Source organism: Choloepus didactylus, chromosome 17 (assembly GCF_015220235.1).
Source record: "Choloepus didactylus isolate mChoDid1 chromosome 17, mChoDid1.pri, whole genome shotgun sequence".
In the NCBI taxonomy this organism is placed as follows: domain Eukaryota; kingdom Metazoa; phylum Chordata; class Mammalia; order Pilosa; family Megalonychidae; genus Choloepus; species Choloepus didactylus.
Genome location: NC_051323.1, coordinates 65,418,343 through 65,440,137, shown reverse-complemented (window position 1 = coordinate 65,440,137; position 21,795 = coordinate 65,418,343).

Below are 21,795 nucleotides of genomic sequence, written 5' to 3'. Positions count from 1 at the left end.
AGAACGCTGGGTTCCCTGGGCAGGCACAGAATTCCTCTGTTGGACTCTTCCTCTCTGCTGTGCTGGTAGGCTGGGCTCTGGGTCCTTGGGTTGGACTGACATACATGACTCATTAACCCAGCTCTGTGCTAATCGACCTTCTGGCTGTTTCATTTTTGCCTACAACCTTGACATCTATCCTTATTACTTGCAAGTCTAACTAGTCTCTTGGTTTATGCCAACCGTTTCTTACTGCTACTCTGTGAATTTGCTCAATCATCTTAGGAAAATAGGCCTTATTTTTTCTGGTCAGATGAACAATCTACTTTAATGAAGGGCAACATATAAATAATGCCTTATTAACCATGAATAACTGGTCCATTAGCAAACGATAAAGACCTTGAGCTTTGCAAGAACTGTTTGAGAACATCTTGCAAGCATCAGTAATTTAGGTTAAATTCAGGATAGTAGAGCAGCTTTGCTGGCATAGGCCCTTACCTGGTGAGGCAAGCTACAGAGCATGCCACCTTTCAAGTGGTACAGCAATGCTAACCTCCACCACGGACACTTCTCCTGGTGCCTTTGTGTTTCACCCAGAGACACAGCTGCTCTGTTGGGACTGAGGGAGAAGACAGGGTTAGGCCTGGCAGGAGGGATACTAAGAAGTTCCAAGCAAAGTCAGGAGTCAAGTAGAGATAATATTTGCCTTCTGCAGGAATTCAAACCCCAGATGTCTCTTAGTTTCTAAGATACATAAATCTAAATTTGTAATTCTCTCTTACAATGATGTTTTCTCTCCCTATTGCTCCTTTCCTACTGCCTGTGCTTTTACTCTCTACTTTTTATGACAACAGAAGGAGAATCTCAGCTGATAAGTCCTGTTTCATTTATCTTCATGTCTTTGGGAAATTGTTTGATGCGTCATATGGTAAGTGCTGCATAAAATAAATTGCCTGATGTAACTAGATAGGAAGCAGCATTTTTTGAAAAATAGCTACTACTTGAGAATAAAAATTACTTCTAAATCTTGATGTCATAACTTCTTTAGGGTTTTTTGGGACAGTTGATAAAATTCTACAACAACTGAAATATTGATGCAGAAGGTGAACTTTTTTATTTCTAAAAATCTTTCAATAAAGAAATCTCTCTAGCAGAAGAAGGCAATGGAATATTGGTGATTTTTTTTTATGAGTTGAGCCATTTGGAGATGGTAGCTGCGTTTGCCACAGCTATATTAATATAAGTTAAGGGTAACATGAAAGTGAGACTTGTTTAATTATTTCCAGATTTTCTGAGTCTCAACTGCTTAACTGAAAGTAACAGTGTAGACCAAGTCCTAGGTATGAGAAAGAAATTGTAGAAACTAAACTTGTTATCTATACCCACTGTATATATACATATCCTTATATTCTTTGCTCATGGACAGAATATGGGTGAAAACGACTCATGAGTTTCATAAGGTTGTGGGTTTTTCTAACCAAAATCCGCAGTGGAGATTTTAAAACTAATTGCCCAAAACAGCTTTTAGTTTTTTATGGGGAAAAAAAAATTAGCCTTAAAACTGATTAAACATAATTACCCAAAGTACTAACCTTACAGATTGATGATACTTATTAAGGCTTTGATCACAATAAATACAATTCATGGGTTTAGAAAAGCAATGGGCTGGAAAATTATTACCTGGTTTGTGTTGATCATAAATGCAAGAAAAAAGTTCATATGCCAATCAATTGAACAACTGATTCTAGAGAAGGCCACAGTTTGGAATCATCACATTCATAGTTTGAACTCTGAGTTAGATGTTTTCTTTGATTAAGGACTAGATGTTGGCTGTTACCAAGGCTGTAGAGAACTCACTTTGTTGTGGTAGGTTGATTTACCTACCCCAGAAAAAAACAAAACACATATTCCTAATCTTAATCCATTCCTATGGGGTGAACTCATTGTAAATAGGACCTTTTGAAGATGTTAATTTTAGTTAAGTGGAGGCAATTGCTCTGTGGGAACACAGACTCAGGCACAAGGGAAATTTTCAGTTCTCCTGGGGAGGCCAACTGCTTGGGGGAGGGGATGGCAGCTCTGAACACCCCACTTCATCGCATCAGAGAGAGAGACAAAATCTCTGCCTGAGGGTGGGGTATTTATACAACCCGGGGGCGGGGGCCCTGCCACTGATTGTTCCTGCCCTGATAAGCTGTTGGGGCTGCTTGTTCCCATTTTCCAGGTCCAAGGTAGGCTCAGGCCTTTTCGATAGACTTACAGAGCTCTCCCGGAATGCAAAATGGAAACATGATGAAACATCTGCATACAAAGAAAAGGATGGCTGCTAGGTGTTTCCATGACTATCCCTGCACCAGCCAATGACTGGGCCTTAAATCCATTACTGGAGGCTTTATGAAGAGAAAGCCCCATGGAGGAGCAGAAGTTGGAGATCAAGGGGACCTAGAAAGGGGAGGCTATTGCCATGTGATGGAAAAGCCAAGGAACCCCAAGGATTGCTGGCCAACCGGAAGTTACCCCAGGAGGAACGAAGCCTCTGAAACCATGAGCCAATAAATTCCTGTGGTTAAGGCAACCCATTCTATGGTGTTTGTTCCTGTAGCTGGGAAACTAAGACATTTGTGACTGTGGTTTATAAAATTCTTACAAAACAAAACGTCAATAACAAAGAACTTAAATAGGGAAGAGCTTGCCTTGCCTTGGACCATGATTGTGTTTCTTTGAAGTGCTATGGGCTATATTTCCTTAGGCTGCTTACAGGCATTTGTTTAAAAGTAAAGGGACATCTATAACTTTAAGAAGCAATAAATACAGAGACAGCAAATACAACAAAATTCAAAACTGTGTCTTCTGCAAACTGCAATTATTACCCTCTCATATTCTAGTAACTTTGAAATTAGTTTCCAATTTGGTTGAAAATACACCAAATGTAATTTACTTGGAACTGCAGAAGAGCTCAGCTCGGAGTGCGTTTTTTAGACCATGTTCTGAACCAGTGAATAACAAGATGTGTAACAGGGTTGTTGACATATTCTTAACTTCATAATAGAGCACTCTAAACGGTGATAATTGTTGTCTGGTCATTTTCAGCTCTTAGATATCATTTTGATGATTGATATAACAAAGTTTGTTCTCTTTCTCCTTTGATTATAGAACTTTGAGATTTTTTTATTTTATTTTTTGAAGATTTTTCTTATCCCTGAAGGAAGTGAAATGGAAGTTGAAAGGCTTAATTCTGTCTGTTAAAGTAAAGCAGAAGCCTTGACTTAAAGGATGAGGGCAGTTACTGAGATATGGGTACATCGGGTTATTGACATCTAATGCACATTATTTTCTGGAAAATGGCTGAGTTCTCTATGACTCAATCTTACCCTTTCATTTCAGCATCTTTGGCCATTTACATTGCCTTTCCCAAATTTAAAATCATTTTGGGCACCATTTCAGTCATTTCTACTATTCTCTTTCCAAACATATTATTCTTTCCTTAAATATCCCATTTTTAATCCCCATATCTGTGCTCTTCTTTCAAGAGTCTTTTACCAGGCTTCCTCAGGACCACTTCCATTCTGTTTACGATGAGTTTTTCTGGGTTTGTGTCTCTTATTCCAAATTAAGCAGATCCCCTTCCCACAACTGTAGATATTACATTATACTACTATATGGGCTTTTCTTGATGCAATCAATTCAGCAGACTTTCATAGCGCCCCCAGTGCTTGCAAACAATTCTCAGGATATTCCAGGTTCTTTCTTTCCTTATGATAATTCCCTTTCAAAGAATATCCAGTCTTCAAAACCTGATTGGTGGCTACTTATTACGGTAAACACCATAGTAGTTATATATTTTTCTGTAACCCATCACTTTGTAAGCATGCTTTTGGGAAGTATTGTACTTTAAAAACACTCCCGCTGGATCAAAACAAGCCATATAGCCCACAATTTCTGCACATTGATGACATAGATGTTTGTGCTTTAAACTAGAGTTAGGAGTTAAATGACAATCCTGGGTATTTTTACAGTTGTATTTACTCTGATGTCATGTTGTATCATCATCAGACACACTTAGAATCTAGAACAGAAACAATGGGAAAATATGTATATACATAGTGGGGGAGGGAGAGGGCGGGTAGGAACTCTGAACTCAATTTTCTGTAAACCTAAAACTGCTCTAAAATAAAGCCTATTAATTAAAATACATATTTGTATTGCTATATCTGTATGGATCTATTTACCAATCTTCTAACATGTATCTAATTTATTTATATCTATGGATGGATTCTAATTCCAAGTGTTAATTACAAAGTTATATCTGATTCTCTGTTCTGTGGAGACTTTCCCTGGTTAAGATCTTTTTTATTCTTATTTGAAAATAATTTTTAAAAGCCTCATCTTGGTGCTCAAAATGTTGTGCTTTCTTGTAAATCTTACTGAAGTCTAAAATCTTTCTAACATACTAGGACTATAATCTGCCTGAGGAAGAAATATTAAATTATCTACAATTAGTAGACATTACTCTGAAATGCAACCAGCATACTTGGGGGTCTCTCAGGCTGCTGGAGATTTAAAAATTAGTTATGAGCCATAAAGAAGGAGTTTGAGAAAAAAATCTTATCTTTATAAGTCTTATTCCATATCAGTTTTTCTGAAAGAAATCCTACCAGAGATGGGAAATGTAATACTGAAATATAATGTGAAAGTATCTGTATTACCAAGAAGCTCAAATGTTATATTTAGCTTCATCAGGGTCACTTTAATTATCACATTTTACTTGCTGCATCTGAAACATACTCATGAATAGTCAGTTCTATAATCAAAGAATAACACTAGTGGTGTCAGCAGAATTTTTTTTAAGTTTAAAAATCACATGGCTTTAGAAAAAAACGTCATTTTAGCAGTAGCATGATGATTAGGTCATTGGATATATATGGATGTATATGTTAATCTGTGTTTTGGAGCTAAGGGCACATGCAGTCTGTCAGAAAGAATCCTAACTCATAATCTATGGAAGGCCCAGGCTCTGGAGTTTATTTTGGGAAGTGATAATGTTGATGTGGCTTTCTAGGCCCTTGGATTGAACCCTGATAACATAAATTATCTAGAGAGTGCCAAGATGTTACAACGTGCGAACTCCTGCTGAAGCTATGAACTATGTTTTGGCATCCCATCTGCTCTTGTGTTTTTCCTGATTAGTTAATTTTTAAGTTGAATATTAGTATCAATTGGTGGCATTGAAATAATCCAGGGTAGGTTTTGAAGACCTTCACTTTGCCCTTTCAAACCTCTGCTGTGGTCTTGAGTAGAAGTGTGTGAGAAACTTGTGCAGAAAAGAATGCTCTCTTAGCATGTGATTAAATATGACAGATGGCCATTAATAATTTTTATTTCTTTTCCTGGGCTTTCTGCTTGCATAATAATTAACACCTCCCTTTCAGTGCCATTTTGCAGGTGCTCCCTGATAGAACTAAACATGCCGAGACACGTGTGGCTTGGCAAGGTTTGTTCTTTCTTGTCTTGGCAGCTGGTTGGAGAAGTATTCAGCCCTGCTCCTGTGCTGAGCATGTGGTGTGCAAGCCAGTTGTCCCTGGGTGAGATCCATGAGAACCTGAGAAAATTACTTATTAAAGTCTATGAAATACGTGAGGGAGATAGACACTGAGAAGTCCTCTTGTAAGGACTTTAGGGAATATTTTTGCTCTCTTCCTAAAAGGGTTTTGTCATCTATGTACAGTGTAGAACTACAAGTATATTTCTTTTGTTGTTTGCTTTTTTATTTTTCATTCCAACCTTCTGGCATTAATAGGCTTAAGAGTGAAAATGCAAGTTTAATGAAAAATGAAGGAGTGTCATAATTTGGAGGAATACTTGAAAAACAGATGACATAATTTCATTAGTTAGTAGTTATCTTAAGAAGTCTATGCCCAAAGACGATAGTTTATGAGTGTGGTTGTAGAAGGCACATTACATATCACTCCATGAAACATGGCTTTTCAGTTAGATCAAATGTGCACATTTTTTAATTACAAGTTTTTTGTGCATGTATGAAAACTGAGCTGTTAGTTATTAATATATTAGCTTCATTAGCAGGAGAATAGCTTGGAAATAAGATAAATAATTCTACTTTTAATCAGACACCAGATGTTTCAAATATAAAACCAGTTAAAGTAACATAAAAAATAATTTGTTTTTTTAACCAATTCATGAAATGAGAGTAAAACTTTTGGACAGTATTTTTTTTTTTCTGTTGAAGATGAAATATCTAGCATAATTTTTGAAAGTGCTATTGTAAATTCAGTTACAATTCAACACTGAAAACAAATTTTGTTGTTTTTGTGATGATAATTTAATATAAAATTTACGGAAGCACAGTCTCATGGAAAAAAAAGAAAGAAATGTTCTTTTAAGAAACCTGTAGAGCAGAAACGTACATGAAATTAGCTATAGCACAAATATAGTCCATAATTGCATCCAAATGGGTTGCATTATTCTACCAATTGAAACCAAAGATGTCGTTATTAAAATTTACAGATCTTTTATACTTATACCAGAACTGCAACATTTTTCTGATGAAGCTGATTTGAATCAAAATAAATAGGCAAAGAGAATGCCATCCTTGCATTATGAGTTTTTCTTTCTTTCCTGCTCATTATGAATCATATTTCAGAAATGTTTGAGCCTTGCAAATAATTACTTTTTAAATCATGCCCTAGATAATATTTTTTGTGAACAAGTTCTCTCAAACTTAGTTGCACTTTATTCAAAATTAGTTGGAAATTTTGCATTAAATAATTCCAAAATGAAGCACAAAATTTTCAGCTTTGCAGCTTTTAGTAAATTAACATTACTAAGAACAAAATTGGCAAACAGGAAGATAGTGCAATTTATCCCTATAACAGCAAAGAAAAAGAGAACAAATTAAATGGTGGGAGATCAGATAGTAAATGAGAAATGATTTCAACGTTTTATACACTTTGGAATATCTCAATTTATGGAAGAATATTTTGTTGGTGATCCTATTTTTAATGAAAAATTTTATATTATGAAATGCATACAATAAAAGTAAGAAGACCTACAATTTTGTATCATTTAAATTTGGATCAGCATTTCAAAATATAATAGAGATAATTTTTTACGAGTTTTGTCTTGTAAAAACATTTATTGAAGAAAGATACTTTGAGTGGAGTATCCTTTTTTCATATAAAAATAATTTGAATTGAGAATATTCTCTGTTTAGCAGAATTTTCCCTGAACTTGTTAGGTACCTCAGCACTGATAGAAAGAATATTTTCTTCTTTAAAAATATTATGGTCTCCAAAGAAGAGTCAACTAAGGTGCCAACAATTTCCAATGTATTAACTAGAAAGCTATACAGAAGAATACTGCAGGTAATTTTGTGAAAAACATTTAAAAAAAATAAGATTAGATTGAAATTACTGTTTCCAGAAAAATGCTAGTGGCACAAAAAAGGCATGTGACTTAGAAACTGAGTAAAATATATGAATGTGTTTCAAGTATGATAGCTTGCTGACATATGTGTATATATATTTTTAATTCAGACAATTATGGTAAAGGTTTTTAAACTTAATGTAAATGTGTATATATATATAGATATATATACCCACATATATATATATACACACACATATATACATCCACATATATGTAAACATATATATAATGTTATGCTGGTTTGTATATTTATGTCCCCCAGAAAAAGCCATATTCTTTAATGCATTCTTGTGGGGGCAGACGTATTAATGTGGATTAGTTGGAACCTATTGGTTCAGTGTCCATGGAGATGTGACCCACCCAACTGTGGGTGATAACTCTGATTGTATAATTTCCATGGAGGTGTGGCCCTGCCCATTCAGTTTGGGCCTTCATTAGTTTACTAGAGCTCTATAAAAGCTCATACAGAAGGAGCTCATAGCAAGCTGGAACTGAGAGACATTTTGAAGACTGCCATTGGAAGCTGATGCAGACATTTTGGAGAACACCATTTTGAAACGCAACCTGGAAACAAGCAGATGCCAGCCATGTGCCTTCCCAGCTAACAGAGGTTTTCTGGATGCCAATGGCCTTTCTCCAGTGAAGGTACCCTTTGTTGATGGACACTTTATGGCCTTAACACTGTAACTGTGTAAGAAAATAAACCCCCTTTAAAAAAGCCAGTTCATTTCTGGTGTTTTGCATTCTGGCAGCATTAGCAAACTAGAACAAATATAGAAATAATTTTATTTTAAAAGTAGTTTTAGAACAGAACTATTCTATGGTCAATATAATCCTATGTTAAAACCAAATTATCAGTTAATAAATAAATGCATCAAAAATATTTAACTTGAGTAATTTTACCATCTCACAGTTAGGACAATAAATTATGCGGCCACCCCAGCTCCTGATGGTCGGCAGCCCCCACGAATTTCTGGGTACTTATACAAGTAGCACAAGAGGCTGGCTTGGGCTGCTGCATGCATTAGACATTTCTGATTATGCTGCCCAGCATCTAAAGCCCCTACCTATCTATGAGGAAAGCCCCACCTTCTGAGTCTTGGTGCAGGCACAGCCCGCCTCCCACTCTCACAGGTGAAAACGTCAGGAGCTCAGTCTCCTGTCTCCTTGGCAGTTGTGGCCAAAGCATGTGACCTAGTTTTGGCCAGTCAGAGTCGTTGATCATGGAGTTTGAACAGGGAGCCAGAGACTAAACTGGGTCAGCAGAGTGGCCGTTGTGGTGGGTGGTGACAGCCATGGCTGGAGGAACATCCAGTTTTCAAGGCCAGCCCCAGCATTGGCTTTAGCTGCCGTGCCCAGGGTCCCGTCCCAGCAGCTGCAAGCCAAAAGTCATGGAGTTCAGTGCCCTGCAGTGTCTCCACCACACTGCTTTTTGTCCTGCCCAGCCTTCCTTGTTCCTGCTTGTTTTGTAAGCCTGATCTTCCTGGTTGATCTGTGATTCTGGGAATTGTCCAACATTTAAAACTAATTTTCTTTTCTGCTTTTATAAGCACAAGTCTGTTTCTGTTGCTCACAGCTAAGAAATTTGGCTATTATTAACTCCATGAATATACACTAGGGTCAAGCTAAAAAGAATCTGGATATGCATTCGGCTCAGAATGTGGCAGTTATCTCTGCTCTAGGAAGGATGTCAATCAAGGAATTTCTCAGACTGGAACCAGTAACTCAGTAGACAGTAGAGGCAGCCCCAGCTGTGAAAACGGGAACAACGTGGCAGGGTCTTACCCAGAAGTCAGTTGGGGAGCCCTGGTCTGCTTAGTTTCATATGAAATTGGCTGTGCTCTTAACATGTAATGCAAGATACCTAGTATTCCAATCTATCTTGGGTTCTATTTTTTTCCAGTTACTTTTGGCTCTGTGTGCCACCTTCTATCTAGTTTAGAGTATTTATTTACCTTTTATATTTATTTAATGAAATTTATAACAGGCTTTATCAATATTAACTCATTTAACACTAATAACAGCCTTATGAATTAAGCATTATTGCATCTGATTTTACAGATGAGGAAACCAAGGCACTGAGAGATATAAGTAATAACTTGCCTAGAGTCACAAAATTAAGAAGTATGAGAGCCTGGATTTAAACCTGAGCAATCTGACCCCAAAGCCAGTCTCTGAACCATTACCTGTTTTCACCTGTCATTAGGATGCCATGCTATGTATGCATGCTGTCCGTTTTCTATCCACAGCTTTTATTCCCCAAAGTACCTCCAGCATGAGACTATGTCTATAACAGATTTTTATTCAAGTTTTGTGGGCAAGGCATACATGTATGTGTGGAATTGGGAGATCGTGTTGCCAAACATTGCTACACTGCACCAAAAATGAACAAACAAAACAAAACAGAGAAAAAAAATATCTTCAAATAAGATTTTGGAAGCCCACATTCCTAAAATGCACCTTGGCCATTTTTGCTGCCCTAACTCTCTGGTAAGACCTTTGCTTCCATTTTATTGATGAGCTTTTCCAATTTTCTCCTGCCCTCTCAGAAACCTCAGTTTATTCTTTTTTATTATATTGATCAAACCATTTTCATTCCTCTGCTTTCTAACTCATCTACGTACTTGTTAAACCAGTAGCCATGTGCTCCACAGTATAAGGATGCTCTGCCCCTAGAAGACAGACACAGTTATGGTTATAAACACAAGGATTCTTCTCTCTCCTATATGGGCCTAGAATAACAAGCAAAGATGTTGACATTCGCCGAAGGAAAATTTTAATGTGAACAGCCCCCTAGTTATCATCTTATGGACAAGTCAGGCTGGGTAATAGAAATGGAGATGAATGGAGGATTTGCAGGAGGGTGAAGGAGGCCCAAGGTAGAGTCTTGGGGAACTTTGTGGATGTGTCTTCCTCTCCAGGGTGCTGGGGATCAGGGCAGGATTCACAGGTGCTAACGCTGCTCACAACTGAGCCAAAGCAAATGGCAAGGGGGGCAGGTATGGAGTTAGGTAAAAATACCTGATGAGAAGATCAGGAAGCCAGTTCCTGAGAATTCTGCCAGCTCTAGCAGCAAAGCCATTCCAGAACTGGTCAGGACAGGAGTCAAGGAAATTGGCTAGCAATTAAGCCACAGTGCCTACAGAAATGAACCTGTGTCTGTGAGCCTTCAGCGTGGCTTGCCAAACTGAACTGTGGCTACACCTTAGTTCTTTCGGTTAAGAAAGTATTGCCACTTTATCCATACCTATTTTTTTTTTTTATATATATTTCCTGGTTCCTTAATAATGTTACTTTTGAGAAATTCTAATTGATTTCAATAAAATTACCTCTCCTCATGAGGTGGAGTCTGTGACTCGGGGTTGGCTTTGTGCCTTGCTTTGGCCAAAAGCAGAAGTCTTGTTCCAGTTCTGAGCCTAGATTTCAAGAGGCCTTATGTGCCTCTGCTCTTTCTCCTAGAACTTTACCTGCACTATAGGAAGCTCAAGCTGGCCTGCTGGAGGATGAGGGATCATGTGTAATGGAGATGAGTTGCCCCAGCTGAGTCCTTCTGAGCTAGCAGCTCCCATACCCCTGCCAGGTGATTGCAGATGCATGGCCAAGCCCAGCCGGGATGAGCAGAACTACCCAACCCAACTAGATTCACAAACAAAGATTAATGTTTACTATTGTATGCCACTGAGTTTTTACAGTTGTTTCATATGCAGAATTTTTGGGGCAATAGATAACTGACACTACATATATAGATGAAAGACAGATGATCAACCCTCATATGTTTCCTAAATGAATAGAGGAGATGGATATATTCAGACCATACTGGAAAGTGAGGGCTCTGTGGGATCAGATAGAAGGGGTTTCTAACCTCGACTGAATGGTTAGGAGAGCTTTCTGGAGGAACTGAGGTCTGGAACTGAGGAAACAATGAAAGGGCATGGGGTGGAGAGCAATGCCTGGTAGAGGGAATGTGCACATAGGTTTAGGGGTGAGTGAAAGAAAATTGAGGAGTTACAAGAACTTCAGGATGACTGGAATCTTATGTGGTATGTGTATGTGTCGGGGGGTGTTGGGGGGAAGCCAGAGTTTAAGCAAATAAGCAAGGCTCAGTCAGGCTGTCTTGTCACTTGTGTTATGCTTGGGAGTTTGAACTTTATTCGGAAGTCTGTGGGAAATCACTGAAGCTTTTAAGCAAAGGAGTGACAGGGTTCAGTTTACATTTTGCACTATCTTTTCTGCAGAGGCTCAATTGGAAGTGGTGTTTCTGCTACCTGTAAGACTGATGAGGAAGTTATTGTTTTAATTAAGACAAGCACTGCTGGATGCCTGATAAAAGGCAGTGCCAGTGGTGATGGATAAACTTAGGGGGTAAAATTAACTTGAAAACTATACCCTTTTAAAAATAATAAATTTCATTATTGTTGATGCAAATATTACCACAACTTCAGACTCCTCTTATCTCTAGAAGATTTCCTCTCAGGGGCAGGCATATTTCAATTAGCTGCAGAACTAACACTAATCTGCAAGAGTGAAATCTCTCTGGCTGGCTTCTCTTGGCTGTTATCTGCATCACTAAGTGGTGGCTGTCACATTACTTTGGCAGTTCTCAAGCTTTATGCTCCATGGATTTGCTGAGACAAATGTCTACCTCAACCCTTCAAATGCTAGTGAAACTTGCAAGTGTGGTTGGTTTGCTTGATGCTTCTCTCACTGGGTGGTGGCAGAATGACTTTCAAGGCTAAGGTTTTAAAGATACAGCCTTCGCTGGCTCTGTAGGGTTTACGTTAAAGTCAAAATGAAAACTGGCTTCTGTCAAAGAGACAAGAATTTAAATTGCATTCACTGTGTATAAATGGTTCAGTCTGTCCTACTTCCAAAACATAGAATTGAAGTGACAAAGTGGAGGTCTAGATTACCACTGGGGTATGTTTGGGGAGCCATCACCTGATAACGTAGGGGATAAAGGAAGGAGATCTCACTAAGCTATATAGGTGCTGGGCATGTTTTTCTTCATTATCTCATTATACGGGACTGAGAAAAAAGCCTTGTTAACCACATTTACAGAGGCTAATAACAATAGTGGTTAACATTTATTGAACATGTTATAAAATGTATTCTCCATTGTAACCTATAGGGAGAAGGTTATATTACTGTCCCAGTTTTTTGCAGGAGAAAACTGTAATATATAGAGGTTGAATAATTTGCATAAAGCCATGTGGGTGGTAAATAGTAGAGATAGGATTGTAACCGGGTCTAGCCCAGTCCAAAGCCTGTGCTCTTGCTACTTCACCCAGAATCTGTGTTTCCTAATAGTCGGGCAGAGCACGGAGGTTGGGAATCCAGGCTTGAGTGACACGGCAGTACAGGAAGGCAGACAGGTGATTGCAGAGGACTTTCAAGGGGAAATTGTACCTCCACAGATGATGGGCCTGGCCTAGATACCAGACTGGGTTCTAGTTCCTAGAGATGGGTGCCTGAGAGTGACAGAGAGGGAATCATGGAGACAAAGCAAGACCTCAGACCAGGAGACACGTATGTGATAAGGCACGTTCTAAGACAGTGATGTATATATAGGGAGGAGTACAGAGATTCAGCTAAGGGAATCAAGGGGCAAAATTCCAGGGTCCAGTCATCATAACCAAAGTCCCAGATGCTTTGCTAGATCTGCTCCATGCCTTTAGATTCCTGCCAGGATGAGCATATAGGTGAGGGGTTAGTCCCAGAAGGCTAGAAAAGACATGGGAATAATTGCTGAGTGTAGCAGAGGCTGCTCATTGCCCACCTGAATATGTTATCCCCTTCTTATTTTGTATTAGAATCCCTGGCTTTTAGTTCAGCACCTGGTGTATCTGAATACATCTTAAACTTCCAAGCCTCCTTTGCAGTTGGATATGCCAGCCTAACTGGGGGTGGAATGGGTGTTCTCTGAGAAGCATACTTTAAAGAGAATGAGCATGCTCTTTTTTGTCTCCTTCTACTCCCTGCAGGCTGGCGTTTGGGCAGGATTGATGGCTGGAACTCAAGCAGCTGTGCAGCAAGTTGCAGCACGGTGCGTGGTGGTAGCACAGACTCAAGCACAACAGAAACTTTCAGCAAATGACTGCTTTATTACTTAGACTAAGCAGGGAAGAGCTCCCATTGTGGTTGGTCCCAGGGAAGGGTAAGTGGACAGCAGTGCCCCAAGCCCCACTTCCCATCAGAGAGGAGAGACAAACCTGCACTGCCTGAGGGCAGGGTATTTATACACCCCAGGAGGAAGGGGCCCTGCCCCTGAGCATTCAGCCCTGATAAGCAGCTGGGGCTCCTCCTTCCGGTTTCCAAGTTCAGGTCATGGTGAGGCCTTTTCATTACACCAAACATCTCCCCGGCTTCGGAATGGAGACATATTGAAACATCTGCACACAAAAGGGTGGGGTGGTGGCCGCCAGGTGTCCCTACTCCCCCGGCAGCCATCTTGGACTCCAAGGGGCCTGCTCTCGAAGGCGGGCAGCAAAGCAGAAACCGGCTCAGGCTGTTTCTCTTCAGATCTTCAGATCTCCTTTATGTGTGAGGGTAATACACGTCTTATTTAAGCCACTTGAATAGCTGTGTGTATGTACATTACATTGCAGCAAATCTAATCCTGACTGAATCACTGAGTTTACAATTCTCTTTTTTTGCTTTCAAACTAGGAAAAAATTTCCCTCTCAATGTTCCACTCAAATCAGCATATTATTAAATGGGGTTTGGGAAATGACTGTGGGAGCTGATACAAAGATGGATTCTTTATTACCTTGCCCTATTTTAGTGCTAACTTTTTCTGGAGAGATAGTTTTAGAAGTTGGAAAAATTGATTAACAAAACAAAACAAAAAAACTCAGCTAATGACTTTTTCCACACTCAGTTCTCAAGTTACAACTTTGTTGTATAATACCAAGGCTGTTTTGAGAAACAGGACTAATCTATTACTTGCACATTAATGCAGATGCACCCACTCTTTAATGACATCCAAGGGGCACACTTTCCCCCAGCTGCAATGTCCTACAGTTTCTAAGAAGAAACAATAAAATATCATGGAATCTAATAATAGAGGTTTTACTTTTTAGCCCAACAAAGACCAAAACCCCATTTTAACCCTGTCAGCAGATATAAATCTGTAAAAGAATTTTAAAGCTTCTCCATATGCCCAGACGCAGCACCATTCTGATAGAGCTAAATTCAAATCACAGTCTTGTCACATCTTCTCTATTTATCTTTGGCTGTGTAAGGGGCGGAGGAGGAGGGGGAGGGTTGAGACTTGGTGTTTAAGGAGATAAATTTGTTCATTTTTGTTTTTCTTTAGGTCCTGGAACATGAACCATCTGCTATGGTCTGAATGTCATGTGAAACAGAGATGCAGAATGTGAAATACAAAAGGATCTGGGTTAAAATCCTAGCTCCACCACTTGGCATTTGCCTGCTTGGGTGAGTCAGTGAAGATTTTTGAGGTTCTGCTTTCTCATCTGTAGAACTTAGTAACAAGCTACCCTCAGAATTATAGCAGTAACATGAGATAATCAAGTGAAGAGCCTGTGTTAGTGACCTCTCCACCCCCTTCCCTGTGTAAAAATCGTGCTTTCAGCCCAAGTCCACATTAAGGAAGACTAGTTATCTGAGGGTGACACCATCTAAAGTGGATGGAAGGGTGAGGAACTAATCCTTTAAAGCTGGGTTTGGGATTGCAGAGTCTTTCTAATTTGAATCTCCGACACACAAATTGTTGGAGGTTTTCCACTCTGCATAATACATTGTCCATTGGAGAGAAGTCTGTTTCCTGTGCTTGAGTTCTTGAAGGTCTGTGGCTTTCTGTTATTTCTGAGGTGTTTATCTTGGTTCTTGCTCTGTTTACATATGAACATTCAGCAGACTTGAGCTCACTTACTTCACATAGAAATAGTTGGAACAGAAACTACGTGTACCTTTTTTGGAACAACTCCATTACTCAAGTTGCAGATTGACTCTCCAATCCTGCTATGTGAAATCTCTATCTCCATTTATGGCAAACTTACTGAATATTTGTTTCCATGCATTCAACAGAGAAAATGCAAAAGTTCAGTCACATAATTTATACCAAAAAGAGGTCTTTCTGATGGTTAAAAATGAATCTATTTTAGTATGTCATTTACTCTAAATTCAAATACCAGTAGTGTTTCAGTCATCGTTTTACGCTTTATACCACTGGCCTTTCTATGGACCTGTCTTCCTGCTACTTGATATAAAGGCACACACTTGCACACACAAATATTTGTGGTCTTAAATACACTTTTTTGGGGGTAGTGGTGATGTCAATCAATTGGCATAAATCTTCCCTTTTTTCCTTTGAGACAAGTTGTCAGTTCAATATAAATGAGGCTATTTGAAATGGGAACTCTTTTCCATGCATAATTAGATAAGTGCAACATGACCCTACTCTCAATGTGCTTCTTTTATTTGGGGAAATTTTAATTTCTAAAAAAAAAAACAAAACAAAAAAACAAAAACAAGCAAAACCTGAAGCTGGGAAATGGGGGATATAAAAAGTAGATTTAGAAGGGAATTTTAAATAACTGCAGATTTTCAAGATTTAAGAACTCATTGAGGTGTGCACATACATCATTTGAGGTTTCTGTTGTAAAGAGACATGCAGTAATTTAATCGTACACAGGGCTGTAGCTTTATGACAATTCTATACAGACTGTAAAATGCTGAGTTCCTCCTCCTACCCTCTTCCTCCATTATTATGAACTCTTTCCCTTTTTTAGCTGGAAGCTTCCTAAAAATAAATAGTATCAGAGCTCAACTATCATCAAATTGATGACTGTTGTACCATTTCTGTAGGAAATTTACTATTAAATATATTTTTCAATAAGTAAAAATAATTTAAAATCAGACCTCCAGACATGAATAAGGACTTTGGTGTTAAAAACATGATATGAATAAATGAACACAAATATAATAAATGTATCCACAAGAAACTATGATCCTGATTATTTGATTTTATATTTTCTAATTTATATGATATTTCACAGTTATATAAAAATACATAGCCTCGAAGTGATCTCTAGCACCTTCCTTGAGGGAGAGGAATAATTTATTCTAGGACAAATGTAATGCATTCTGGTTTAAAGGATGTTACTGCCTCTGAACCTTTTTTTAGAGAGAGCAGACTGGTTAAAAACAAAAGTTTCTGTGATTCATTTACATTTTAGATTTAATGAAGTATTGGCACATCACATATAAAATTCCACATAAGTGAATAAAAATATTTAATGGATTTGAAAATACTACCTGGATATTGGAATACTGGGTTCTCAACCTTGGCACTATTGACATTTTGGGATGGATGCCTTCTTCTTGGGGGGTGCTGTCTTGTGCATTAGAGGATGTTTAGCAGCACTCCCAGCCTCCGCCTTCTACCTACCAATTGTGATAAACAAAAATATCTCCAGAAATTGCCACCTGTCCCCTGGGGTGCAAACTTATACCTAGTTCATAACCACTAGGGGTAATCCACTTCTCATTCTGAAAATGTGAATTATTTTCTCTTGAAACATGTAATTAATTAATGACTCACTGTTAATTGTTATGTTTGTTCTGTTGCATGAATTATATCAGAAACTGGTCTTCCCGACAGTTACTAAGCTGTATCTGCTAGGATGCCTTTTTCCAGGTGTTGGGCCTGTTCATGTCACCAGGCCTGCAGATTCAGACTGTGATTCAGATTTTAAGAAGTGACAGTCATCTTACTTATTATTTACATACTGAAGGGTATTAATAATTATCCTTTTGCTTAGTTGTTCATTCATTTAATCAACATATGCAGAACACCTCTCATGTGCTAAACACTGTGCTAGGTTCTGGAGATGACAGGCAGAAGATAGCTCCGTGATCAGAGGCAGAAGACTTTGCCTTGCAGAGCAAACATTCTGGAGGCTGAAGGGGACAGTGGGTTGTTAGGAGAAAGGGGGGAGAAGAAACAGGAAAAAAAAAAAATAAGGAAATTATGTAAGAAATTGGAAAGTGATAAGTAATATGGAAAAAGAGAAAAGAGACTATTTAAGAGGAATTAGAAATTCTGTATGGGCTGATGTTGCAATTTAAATGGGGTGGTCAGAGTTGACTTCAATAAGAAGTAGAATGTGAGCAAAGAATTTAAGCAGGTGAGGGAGTGAGTCATGCTGGTGTTGGGGGAAGGCTTTCCTGGTAGGGACAACAGCTAGTGCAAAGGACCTGGGGTGGGAGCTCATTGTGGGGGTCCAGGGACGGCAGGCCGGCCAGCGTGGCCAGAGCAGCGTAAGCAAGGGGGAGAGTGTAGGAAGCCAAGGCAGAGAGGTGGTGAGTGACCAGGTCCTGTGCAACTTTGTAGTCACTGGAAGAACTTTGGCTTTTTCTCTGAGAAGAGTGGGGACTCAGTGGATGGTTTGAGCAACAGCGTGACCTGAACCTGCTTATGTTTAAATAAGATTACTCTGGCTTTTTTGTAGGAAACAGACTGCAGGAAGGTGAGGATGTTAGCTGACAGTCCAGTTAGGATGCAATTGCAGAATCTAGTCTAGCAGAGACCCTGACTTGGGCTAGGGAGAGAAGCAGGAGAAGCAGCAGGTGGGAGACAAGAGGGGCCAAATATGACACTAAGGCTTTGTTTTTAAAACTTTGTGTTGTAGTGACAAGTATACAGCTAAAAATTTCCCATTTTAACCACTTTCAAGTGTACATATTACACATGTACATATTACATATTAATACATATACATAGTACATATTATATATTAATTACATTCAAAATATTGTGTTACCATCACAAACATGTATTACCCCAACTTCTTCATCACCTTAAACAGAAACTCTGTACCCATTAAGCAACAACCAAAAGTTACACCAAGACTTTTGAAGCCTCGTTTTTTCTTTTCCAGTGCACAGAGAGTGATGACCCGAATGTAGGTTAGTATATTGGTCACATGTGTCTTTGTGAATAACTGGAATTGGGCCTCATCTCACCTAAGTGTCCCCTGCATGATGAAATGTAGATGTGCTGACTGCCTTCCGGGAGGCGGGAGGGTAAGGAATGAGCTCTGAAGTAAATGACTCAACTTCAGCCGTGTGCCAACCCCATCATCTCCACCTGCAGTTCTCATTCATTCGTTCAATGCATATGTACTGACTTTCTTCCCAAGGCTCGATCAGGATTCTGGTAGATCAGTGGGGGTGGGTGTATCATCAGAAGGGTTGAAGGGGATGAAGAGTCTGGGGTCTTATGTAAAGTCCCTGAATCCCCCGATCCCCAACCCTGTTCCACTTCCTCTTAGTGGTTTTATGTTCTTTGGGAGCATCCACATGTTAATATAAAATTGATTTCAACTCCCCAGATGTTGCTGTCTTGATGATCCATATAGTGGTCTGTACACAAAATGCTGCACATGTGATGGCTTCAGTTATTAGAGACACAGCGCTCATTGGCATTTCCATTAGAAATCCAGATTCCTACCATGGTGCCATGATTGGAAACTTGGCAAATAAATTCCCAGCCAAGGAGTCATCTGTCTTTTGTAATTGCAAAGTCATCATTAGGGGAAAGCATTCTAATTGGAGGATGAACAAAATTGTAAGTTTATGTTAAACAATGACATGTGACATTTGCATTACTTGTTTTAACTTTTCATATTTACTTTATTTGTTTAAAAGACCAGAAATAAAAAAGAATGCTCCTGCTAACATGTCCTAAATGAAACAACTAAAATATTAGACCTGATGGCTTAAGACAGGTTTTCATCTTTGTGTTCATGTATGTGTGGTCAGAGCTTTGATGGAAGGTTTCTTGATCCTGTTCCCCCCGTGTAGTAAAACTGAAAGCTGTGAACTTGAGGAACCAGAGCTCACCTGTGGTTTTTTGTTTTTTGTTTTTTTGCCTTCTTTTAATTGACAGAAGTTTTATAGTGTGAAAAAAATGGTGTTCTTGCTTTGTTGTAATTCAGAGAAAATGAAAATCTAATTTGATGGGATCCTTGTAGCAACTGCAAGAGGAAATGCTTGTTTTCATTGATGTGAGTTCACTGCAGGGTCAGTTGCACACACATCTCCTTCCCCCCTACACACCAATGGGATTTAACAGTGTTTAGCAGCACTTTTGTACTATTTGGGCATCAAACATTTCTGTTCTATTAAGAATGGAATCAAAAGAAGCTCAACTTGCTTTACCAAGATATTATCTAATGAGAAAGCAAAAAAAAAAAAAAAAAAAAAAGAATTACTTGCAAAAATATAATTTATATATCCTGTGTGCAAAAGATATCTGGGCTTTGGAATCTGAAACTCCTGGTTAAAAACTCTGGCTAGCCTCAGTTTCTTCATCTGTAAAGCAGAGATAGTTATTGCTCTGCTTTACTGGTTGTTCTCCACTTGCCCTTTGGATCCATTTTTTGCCCTTCTCTGCTCTGGGCTTGAAGGCTGACCTCTAGGGACTGAATCCACGAGACTCCCCTGCTCTCTGACTTTGGTTGGATTCAGCCCGTGGGGATTGGACAGTGGTGGAGTGTTTATTCCTCCCTCATTCTCTGCCTGTTGGGCCATGACTGAGCTCATCTATCCAGGGGTCAGAGCCCTTTCTAAGGCCAACACTTTCAAGTTCTGGTGGCACTGTCTCTTTTGCTTGACCGTTTAGACCCAGTTCCCAAGTGTTTTATCTACATCCTTTTGGTTCCCTTAATCCTGATGACATAGTTGTAAATTGTTCTTTCATTATTGCCTCTCTACCCATATGTTTAGGCTGTCTGTACCTAGTTATAAGATTATGATTGGGATTAAATAAATGAAGGTATGTTAATTGTTTAGAATTGTACTAGATTTACAGATGTATTGGACACTTAGTAGTAGCACCTTTCCTATATAAAGTACCAAGCACAAGAAAAGGACAGGGCCCCTTTTGAAATATTGATATTTTGATTTAAGACCTTTGTGTTAGTCTTCTGGTTTTGCATAAAATTATCATTTCAAATTTAAGGATAAAAGCGTTACTCTAAAATGCTATTCAAAACTGTTTCAAAGCACAATCAAAGAGAATCATAAATGAAAACATCACCACCACACCTGTCCACTTTTCTCACCTACTAATATTGGCACTATCTTTGATAGCATAACAAAAAGAGTCTGAACTAAAAATTTATTTATTTTCTATTTCTTCTTTTTTCCTAGAAGAGTTTATGTATTATTTGTGTTATTTTTTCCTCAAATGTTTAATATAATTTACCAGTGATGAAAGCTACCAAGACCTCAAGATTCTTTTATGGGAGACTTAAAAGTGTATCTTCAATAGATATAAAACAATTCATATTTTCTAATTCTTCTTATGTCAGTTCTGATATATTTTATTTTTCTAGGAATTTGATGATTTCATTTAAAATTTATTGGCATAAAATTGTGTATTATATCCCTGAGATGTGTAGTAATGGCTCCTTTTCCCTTACTGCTAGTGGTTTTTGATCTTTGCTGTCTTGATTGGTCTCCTTTGGGATTTATCAATTTATTAGTTTTCAGAGAACTAACTGTAGGTTTTGTTAGTTTTTATTATATGTTTGTTTTCTACTTTATTTTTCTTCATATCTCTTATTTTCTTCCCTCTACTTTCTTCAAGTTTAATTATTTTTTTTAACTTTTTTAAGATGGCTATTTAGCTCACTCAGTTTCAGTTTTTCTTTTCTAATGCTTTAAAGTTATAATTTCCTTCTAAGCATGGGCATTTGCTGCATCTCACAAGATTATTTTATATATCACATTTTAATTATTATTTAGTTACTATTTTCTATATTTCATTTTGATTTGTTCTTTGATTCAGGGGTTACTTAGAAGTATATTTATTTCCAGATATATGGGATTTTTTTTTCAATTTCTTTCTAACTTTATTGCACTGAAATTAGCTGTATAGTTTATGATTGCAATCCTTCATATTTCTGAGATATTCTTTATGGCCCTATAAATAGATTTGTATAGATTTTCTTTTATGCTTGAAAATATAATGTATTTTGCAAAAAATGAATATAGTGACCTATATATGTCAATGAGGTCAAGTTTGCTGATCATGTAATTTAAATTCTCTATAGGAATGTGCAAAATCTTAGTGATTATTTTGTCAACTTGTGTTATTTTACTGAGAGATTCTGAGTGATTATATATTTATCTATTATCTTTTAAATTTTCTCATTTTTGCTTTATATTTTTGAAGCTATATTATTAGATGCATACAAATTTAGGATTATTTTATTTTCCTGTTTAATAGAACTTTTATCATTATAAAATATACCTTTTTTCTCTTACACATTTTGCCCTAAAGCCTGATATTCCTCTATCTATACCTACCTTCTTTTAGTTTCTTTGTAGTATATCCTTTTC